General features: G+C 40.2%; 1 protein-coding gene and 1 pseudogene across 1 annotated transcript in view; both read right to left on the reverse strand.

Annotated features, from left to right (window-relative positions):
• The window catches only part of Glce (glucuronic acid epimerase), a 70,026-nt gene extending 60,789 nt beyond the window's left edge, over positions 1 to 9,237 (reverse strand). Inside the window, exon 1 of the mRNA XM_028780307.1 lies at positions 9,136 to 9,237. The gene's annotated coding sequence lies outside the window, so the exon portion shown is untranslated. The remainder of the gene's footprint in view (positions 1 to 9,135) is intronic.
• The window catches only part of LOC114631908, a 32,104-nt pseudogene extending 22,743 nt beyond the window's left edge, over positions 1 to 9,361 (reverse strand).
• Positions 9,362 to 9,610: the final 249 nt, after the last annotated feature.

Below are 9,610 nucleotides of genomic sequence, written 5' to 3' on the forward strand. Positions count from 1 at the left end.
AAAGAAACTGTGCATGCACGCTTCCATAGTACAGAAAGAAACTGTGCATGCACGCTTCCATAGTACAGAAAGGGATTGTATACATCCTTCCCATTACTGCTTAATCTGGTGAGTGAGAATGCCCTTGTTTAAATCTGTACTTTGATAACAGTAATTAACTATTTTCTTGGTTTGCTTTGCGCTCTTTCAGACCAGATCTCATTCTGTAGCCAAGAATAACCTCCAAGTCACGATTCTGTGTCAGTTGCCTGATGCTAGGATTACAGACATGTAATCTGAACCACCATGCCTGGTTCAGAATCATTCAAGGATTGCTGTGAGAGCTTCGTGTATATTAACTCATCTACTTCTCATTACATTCCTTCAAGGAAATATTAATGTTTCGATTTTATTGCCAAGGAAACTGAATCACAAAGTAGTTTTTAAAACCTTGATCTTACAGATTACATTTCAAGTAAAAAAAAAAATGTACAAACCCAAGCATTCTTATCTTGCAGTCTAAACATGAAACAGTCCCTTAAAGTTTTTTAGCTTTCAGCTGGTAATATGACGCACTGGAGAAAGGTGCTTGCTACCCACCAAGCCTAATGGCCTGATTTCAACCCCTGGAATCCATAAGATAAGAAGAACAGCCAGTGTCTACAAGCTGTTCTCTAACCTGTACAAACACAGACAGACAGACAGACAGACAGACAGCAGACACACACACACACACACACACACACACACACACACACACACACGGGAAGGGGGACAGTTGAACACAAGAGGGGGGAGGGGAGGGAAGGAGGAAGACAGAAAAGAAGAGGGAGGGAGGGAAGGAAGAAGGGAGAGAGAGAGAAAGAGAAAGAGAGAGAATGTTTTCTTAAAATATCTTTAGCTTCTGAGGAGCTGCCTCCCATGCTTAACATCATTTGTATTTCTTTTGACATGAAGTGCATGTTTATGGTTTCTGCCATTTTTCTGTTGGCTTTTTCTTTACTCTTATTAATTTATAAGTTATCTCTGTATTATCAGGAAAATTGGCCTTTTATCATAATGCTACTTCTCCACAATGTTAAAACATGAATGTACCTTGGACCCTAGCCATTACTACTCCTAAGTATTTACCTTAAAAAAAAAAAAAGAAAAAAGAAAACTTTGTATTAGATTGATACACTACTGTTCACAGTGGCTATATTTATAAATGAAATTTTAAAGAATTCCAAAGTCAACAAATCAATGATACACAAATGTTGGTGTATATGTATCATAAAGTCATCCCCAAATTTTATTTTTAGAAATAGCAGACTTTTAAAAAATTTACTGACAAAGCAAGTATCTTCTCCCTAAACCATTACAACACTGTAGAATCCAATTTTTTGTACAAAAAATATTTTTGTACAAAATATACAATGTCTGTACAACTTTTTTAAAGGTATATTTTATTATTTATCTTATTTATTATTTATTTCTGTGTATGTGTGTGTGCCTGCTTCTGTATGAGAGTATAGGCATGCATGTCTAAGTGTTCATGAAAGGGTATCAGATTTTCTGAAGCTGGAATTTGTTGTAAGCCCTCTGACATGGGTCCTGGGAACTGAACCTGGGCCCTGTGCAAGCACTCTTAATTGCTAAACCATCTCTCCATTCCCCATCTGACTCTTACTGCTCACATCACTTATTCAGCAATCACATTTAAGTCAAGCTTAAAAAGATCTTTGACGTATGATATAAATTACTTCTATATTATTAGCACAAAATTCTTATAAAGTATATACTTTAAAATAATACCAAGGCGGATTAGCTTTTTAATTAGGCAAATAAGTTTAGAAAAATGATGAGTTTTATTTGCAGGTTTTCTATCTCAATTTCTCAGTTAACCAAGAATATCATGAAAATTCTGCTAAAACTCTTTAACTGCAAGCAAAGAAAGACTAAAATGTCTAATACAGTTTTCCTCCTAAGTGTTCTTCTGAATACCACCAAATAGCTTTTGTACTTTATATAGCTTCTTTTAGCTATCAACTGTCTAATTTAAAAAAAAAAAATTGTCCCACACCCCAGTGGTGGGGCGGAATGTGAATCCACAGCTTTCCTTCAAAGAACAGAGGTACTGAATCAGTACTATAAACAGAAACGCTACTGTCAAAGAATTGATCTAATAATACAAAGAGCTATGGCCACTTGTCTTATAGAAAATCACTGCCGAATGCTGCCAGACCCTGCTTTTCTTCCTTCTGGGCCAGTAGCCAGATACTAATCATTTTTAGACCCTTTCTAATTTTTAGTACACAGTATGATATACTGTACCACCTCTAAAGCAGACAGTATTTTAAATGAATGTTCTCTAAAATTCATCTCATATTCCGACATATATATGCATGTTCAGTCTTTACACATATGTATGGATGCATCCATTATATAATGCACATTTATATGTACACATAAACATTTGTACACACATACATTACATATATAGTTAGTCTTCCATATTTACTGGTTTTACACGGAGGACTCAACTAACCCAGGGTTGGGAATAATAGAGGGGGAAATCCTACACTGAACATGTATAGATTTTTTTCTAATCATTATTTTCTCTTTTTCTAAAGAGTCTGACACCTGTTTGTATAGTTTTTACACTGTATTAGGAGTTAATATACGTAATCTAAAGAATCCTGAAAATAGGCACTATACCACTTCATATACAAGACTACTCATAGACACTGATAACTACTCCCTGAGCATGCTGAGAAATGGATGTATACACATGAACATCTACTATCCGTAGATGTAGACATAAAAACTGAGGTAACAATGACTGCATCTGAGACTTAGGTCTTTGAAATTTCATGATTTTTGTGATAACCATTCAAAATTTTTCTCCATTTAAGGGGGAAATGGGCCAGGAGTAGTGGTACACAACTTAGACAGATCTATGAGTTAAAGGCTAGCCAACTCATGAGTTGTGGTCCACACAACCAACTTCCTAGTTGAAAATATTCCCTAAAATGGTACTTGAGGAAAACTTTAAAAAATCTGTCTTAGCCGGGCGGTGGTGGCACACGCCTTTAATCCCAGCACTTGGGAGGCAGAGGCAGGCAGATTTCTGAGTTCAAGGCCAGCCTGGTCTACAGAGTGAGTTCCAGGACAGTCAGAGCTACACAGAGAAACCCTGTCTCAAAAAAAAAACAAAAAACAAGAAAAACAAAACAAACAAACAAAAACCAAAATTTTTTTCTTATAAATATCTTAACATTTAATTGGTTTTTCTTTAAAAAATCAGTTTATCATGCTCAATTTCATTATAATACAAAATATAAAGTAAAATCTTTTGTTGATCAAATTACAATAAAAAAAAAACTAATATTCAAGTCTGACAGCATAGGGATTGGCATCTTTCCAGAAACTCCAAAGGGAATATAAGCGTCTTTTCTCTACCCTGTAAATGTGGGGGCTTCGGGGTGGGGGGGACTGAGATAGAAGCAAAAGACAAGGGCCTGGAGAGACATGCCTTCTTCTAGGTAGAGCACCATCTGGACTCTGGAGATCATGCAGAGAGGTGACCTGTGACAAATACCGCACTGTCAGTGTAGAGAGTTATATAAAGCTTTTGCAGCTCAGACTCTTCTATGTAGACTCTATGTGTGCTTATGTGTCCAATATATTGAAATGAAAGTAACTACTGATTCTAGCCAAGGAATGAATCTATATGTCTATTAAAACACATGTACAAAACTTTTCAGTAGCTGTGTTTTTAAGAGCAAAGAACTGTCAATGACCCAAATATCCAACAACAAAATAGGTATGTATGTCCACATGCAATGAAATAACATATAGTAATAAACAAAAAATAAACCACTGCTAATTTAAGGAAAAATGAATGAAGCTGGGTCACACAAAAACTTGAGGTCAACTTAGTCTGCAAAGTGAGTTCCAGAACAACCAGGATTACACAGAGAAACCCTGCCTTTAAAAAAACAAAAACACAAATAACAAATCAAACAAACAAAAATAATGGATCTTACAGACACTAGGTTGAATAAATAAAACTATTAAGAAAACACTTTTTTTAACGAAGTTCAAGAGCAAACAGCAAACACAATCTAGATTAATGGTGATGAGATAGGGAAACTGCCTTTGGAAAGTACTAACTAGGACAGAGAATGAAGTTTTATGATATATAGATATTCTGTATCTTTACCAGATTAGTGGTTACATGTATAAAAATTCATTAAGCTAACCACTCAAAATCATTCCTGGGCTAAGAACCAGAAGACCAGTTCTCAATCTGTGGTTAAGGTCACCTATCAGATATCCTGCATATCAGATCTTTACATTAAGACTCATAATAGTAGCAAAATTACAGTTATGAAGTAGCAACGAAAATAAATTTATGGTTGGGGATCACCACAATATAAGGGACTGTGTTAAAGGGTCATAGCATTAAGAAAGTTAAATACTGGAACACACCCACACACTATGTCCCTTCAGGAAAGTGATTGGTTTTATGCCATTTTTGCAGCCCTCTTAGTTGACATAGAGGTGGTACATATCAAAGCACATAAGAGATTATTGGTAGCCTGATACTAATAACTCAGTAATCTGTGAAACTTTTTTTTTTAAGGAACAAAAAAAGGAAGGGAATATATGGAAGTAGATGAGTAAAAGCACCAAGGAGGCCCACATGACATGATCGAAGTTCAGGGTTTTCTCTGAGTCATGTCCTTAAGACTCAGATCCTCAGCATCACTTTTCTTGGAGGGAAAAAAATCAGGCAAGTAGTATTCCTTTAAAATAAGAGGGTTTTTTATTTTGAGACCAAGTCTCACTATTTAGCCCAGGATGACTTCAAACTCAAAATCCTTCTCCCTCAGCCTTCTCAGTGAAGGCTCATGGGTATTGGCCATCATTCTCAGCTCAAATAATAGATTCACATCAGTGTTCACAACTAGTTTGGCAGAAGCTATCTTACAGATAGGCTCTGTGATTCTCAGGAAGCTATTCAACCACTACTGCATATGTGATATCCTCATATGCTAAAGCTTTGTGGCTAGTCTTTAAAGCCAAAGTGATCACAAATTCTCCTCCTGAGGTACTGGGGGGAGGGTACCAAATAGACAAACTTTATAACCTACCTTTTCATTTTATAAAATGAGTAAAATACCTATCAGTAATTTAAAACATCAAATAAGCAATCTAATTCAGAAAGCAGTGTAGTCATATGAAAAAGCATAGAACATGGTATAAATCAGACCTCACTGTCTACCTCTTGGGAGGTAATGACTGAGAGCACATTAATGTTAGAATTTGCTTTGAAAATGAAAGGCAATGGATTGAAAGCAACTATGAAGCCAATGTAAATACACACACACATTAGCAAACACTGTTTTTCATGTAAGAAGCAGTCAAGGTACAGCACTTATTAATCACCTGTGTCCAGGACTGGAAAGCTGGCATCCCTCGTAGCAATCTAAGAGCTACGGAACAGTAGTTGCCTCAAAATTCTACGAATTTTTCCTGTAAATCTTACTGTATAACCTTAACTCCTATTGTACTGGGAGTCTCACTTCTTAATTTGAGGCTAAGAACTACAGTTCTAATATCAGTTTGTGGGTAAGGCATGAAAAAATAATCTAGAAGCTGAGTTTAGGAGAGCAGGACAAGCCTGACATGTGAGGCTAACTAATCGTGGACATTATGAAGCTGCTGTGCTTGGTTCTAGATTCCGAACATGTAAGTAGAGAGCCCTGTATGTGTCAACAAGAAAAACGGATTAAAAAAAAAAAAACCTATCCTTGAATCCAGAAAAATATACAATTACAGTAAAAAATAAACTTACAGAAAGAATGAACAAGAATACCTGAGCGAATAACCCACGGAGGGGGAAGAAGGGCCAGAGAGGATGAAGGATGATCTAAAATGCACAGTGTGAAGTGGAATGAAAAAATCAGTAGTTTTTACAGCAGGAGGAGAAGGCATGCAAAGCAGTGGAAAGAATCTAACTGCAGGCTGAGTCAAGGAAACAGAATGGTTCATTCAGGAAGCAGCTCTCATCAGTGCAACTGGAGCTTGAGGTGTACAGTGGAGAAAATGCAGATGAGTCAAACAGATGATGAAAGACCTTGTAATGACAGGACTAAATCCTGGAGCTAAAGAACAATGGGTGTTAAGTATGGTGCAATGAACAGATCCACATTATGTTGAGAGCAGTGTAAGGCTGGAATTCAGAGGCAAGCCTAGGACCAATGACTACAGAGCTCACTCATTCTACCTTAGAATTAAATAAGAACCTAACATTATTGCATGGGTATTCTGTCACACAGTAAGGGATCAGATACAAAAAACAAAGATGCTAAAAATAAGTGAAATATGTGAAACTAAATGATCCAAAGAAAAGCATTTACCTTCATGAATGTGTATTCTAGAATTAAATACTTCCTATCTCTATAAAGAAGTTTCTGAAATATATGGAAGTATATATGGAAGTATATGTATGAATTATATAGAACTAGTTATATCCTGAGAATAAGCCACTCGTTTTCTTTGTTTTGTATGTGTCACACTGTAGAATCTGCAACACAAAAACTGATGCAGTACAATCCCTGGAGCTGAGGTCTGCACAAAGTATTGACAAGGCTTCTCTTGCATCCATTATTTATATATATACTTACACATGGAAACCAAGGCCCCAAGAGATCAAGAATTATCAAAGGTCACACGACTAGTACAGTGATGCTAAAATGGATGCCTCATAATTCCCTTTCTAGAAACTGCTTTAGCATACAACATTATGGTTCTAGAATTTTGAATGATAATCCAAAACCCATTTTGGTACTCTCATTTTCAGCATTGTAATAATGAAATTATAAAACTATTTTTATGGTTCATAAGCCTCACAAGAAAAACACATCCATTAAATGTGCCTAGAGCACACACACACACAAATACCTTATATATAATCAAATACACAGTATCTTGAAATAGTTTAACATATTTTTATCTTGTCGTGCTCCCACCTCACTTGTCCATCTACCTCCCATATTTTTAGGTGACTGAAATACTTTTATTTTTCATTAGTACAAACAGGCAAATGTGGCAACATTGACAAAAGCCTGTAAATCCTGTATAGTTTACAAGCTTGCAGTGTACAAAATGTGTTCAGTTTTAGATTTCTCTAATGTTCACGTGAGCAACACTGCTCACTGAAATGAATTCAAGGACTATTAAAGTTTAAGATCAGACAGCTCTCTGTCATCTAGCCCCCTCCTAAGTACATCTGCAAACAAGGTAAGTTCCATTTATGTTTTTACAGATTTTCTTCATGCTTACATCACAAAAACATTTTCAAAGAGGCAACATTTACGTAATGTTCAAACTCTACTGATAATTTAATTTTTGAAAAAATAATTTTGAAGGTACAGAACTCAGCTTCTGATTATCTCAACAGATGTCAATTATTACTCGGAGATTATTTAAGGAAATAAAAATGCTGATTCCCAAAGACACTGTTTTCCTCATCATCGTTGCAATGTATTTTTTATTTATTTTTTATTAAAATAAAGGGAGGGAGGGAGGGAAGGAGGGAGAAATTGAAGCTTCTGAAATTTGGCTATTTTATCAGTTGTCTTTCTCTCAAAAAACAGTTTGAAGATAGAGGTCTACCTGAGTTTTGGGCTTTGATTTCAAACAAATACTTGCTCAATTGATCAGTTTTGATGATCATAAATGACAAGAAAAAGACTGGCATAGCAAAGATACTTCAATTTGCCTGCTTATTATCATACTTTCTGTTTACAAGCACCTCAGCAATGTTTCCTTAGACTAAGGTGACATTAGCCTGCCTAATAATTCTCAGGCAAATGAACAGACATTCTGACACACATTTTTAAACCACTCACAGGCAGATACCTGTAAGTCATTTTAAGTTCCACCTAAGTCTGGCAGAATCTTCAAAAACTCTGTAGATTCAAACCACGGTAAAACTGATGCACCAGGATTCTCCAAAAGAGCTCTATAGGACATCTTTAACAGGTTGCCAATGATGCTTTTGCAGAAATCTGGACTTGAAACCATATAGGCTGTGTGTGTGTGTGTGTGTGTGTGTGTGTGTGTGTGTGTGTGTGTATTAAAGTTATCCCTCTTCCACAAATGCTTTAAAAAGGATGCTTCCTGGCTACCTAACACCCAGGTAAACTCCGGACAGATTTAACCATGCAGGACCATTAAACACTACCTACAACAGAAAGCCCAATCAATTGCACAGCCGCCCCTACCATCAGGAGCTAAATCCTCACTCAACCGTCAGATACTCCAGACAGTCCGGTATCGCTCCTTCGGAGATCAGAGCTAAGGCCACTGTGTCTCCAACTAGGCAACTGCCCCGATCGATCGTCTAACTAAGCCTTGACTTAAATCTCATCTAGAGATCGAAACCGTTAGATACCGAAAGCCACAAGCAGCGCATGGGGTGGCTCCTGAAACCGGGTCTGGCACCCCCGAGACCCAGAGACCGCTGAGCCGCGCCCACACGGCAAGATCACTCTCCTTGTCGCCCCGAAAAAGAATGGGGACCGTCATGCACAGTTACCGCCCCCCTCTGGGCGAAGCAGAAACCCCAATACAAATGCTGGTCTCCCTGTGCACGCTTCCCGCCCCCACCCACACCCACCCAGTCCGTTCCTGCCCGGGAAGGACCCGGGCATCGTCTGGTCACCCCAAGGCGACCTTAAACAAACCCAGGTCTCTGGAACCGGGACATTCTCCTGCTTTATCCCAGGCATGCCAAGCGGACCCCTCCCCGCTCATAGGGTTCCCTGTGCCCTCCGGACAAGGCTAAACTGTACCCTGAGCCCCCCAACTGCACAGGATCGCCAGAAATGGTCCCCAAGTCCCAGAACCGCGCTATGCCAACACACGGGCTCTCTCAGGACACAGGAAGCGCTCCCGCGACCCCAGAGACCCGGGACCGTCTGGGCAGTCACCCACCCCCACCCCAAAGCCAAAGGATCCCCGGGACCCCGGCCCCCGCCGCGTCACCAAGATCCCCGCACTCGGAGCGCCGCGCATTCCCGGGAGCCGCCCCCGTCGCGAGCCCGCTGGCCACGGCCGCCCCCCGGGTCGCCTCCACAGCCACGACACGCCGAGCTCCCTCACCTGAGGCGCGTCGACCGACAAACGTTCCCCAGAGCCCTGAGAAAAACTGAAGCGGGCGGCCGAGACACGGCGGCCCAGGCCTGCGCCGCTGCAGCTCCAGCCTCTGGGTGAGGAAGCGCTCGTGTGAGGAGAGCCCGCCCGCTCGCCGCGCTACCGGGGAGCCTAGCCGCCGCCGTGCCCGCGGCTCTTCCCGCGAGATCCCAGTCACGGTGAGGGGCGAGGCCATGCCAGGGAGGGAGAGCGGGGCGGAGGCTCATCGAGTGGCAGCCCCATAAGCCTGTTAGCGGCGGCGTAGGAGGCGGGGTCACCCAGAAGCCGGGCCATATTAAAGGGCGGGGCCATGCTGAGGGGGCGGAGAGTCCTCGAATGACAGTCCCGAAAGCCTGTCAGCGGTGGCAGCGCAGGAGGCGGGACTCGCAGCCTCCTGTGACCAATTGCAAAAGAGTAAAGCTAATTCTCCCCGCCTCTCATCAAT

Source organism: Grammomys surdaster, unplaced genomic scaffold (assembly GCF_004785775.1).
Source record: "Grammomys surdaster isolate TR1022 unplaced genomic scaffold, NIH_TR_1.0 368, whole genome shotgun sequence".
Classification (NCBI taxonomy): Eukaryota; Metazoa; Chordata; class Mammalia; order Rodentia; family Muridae; genus Grammomys; species Grammomys surdaster.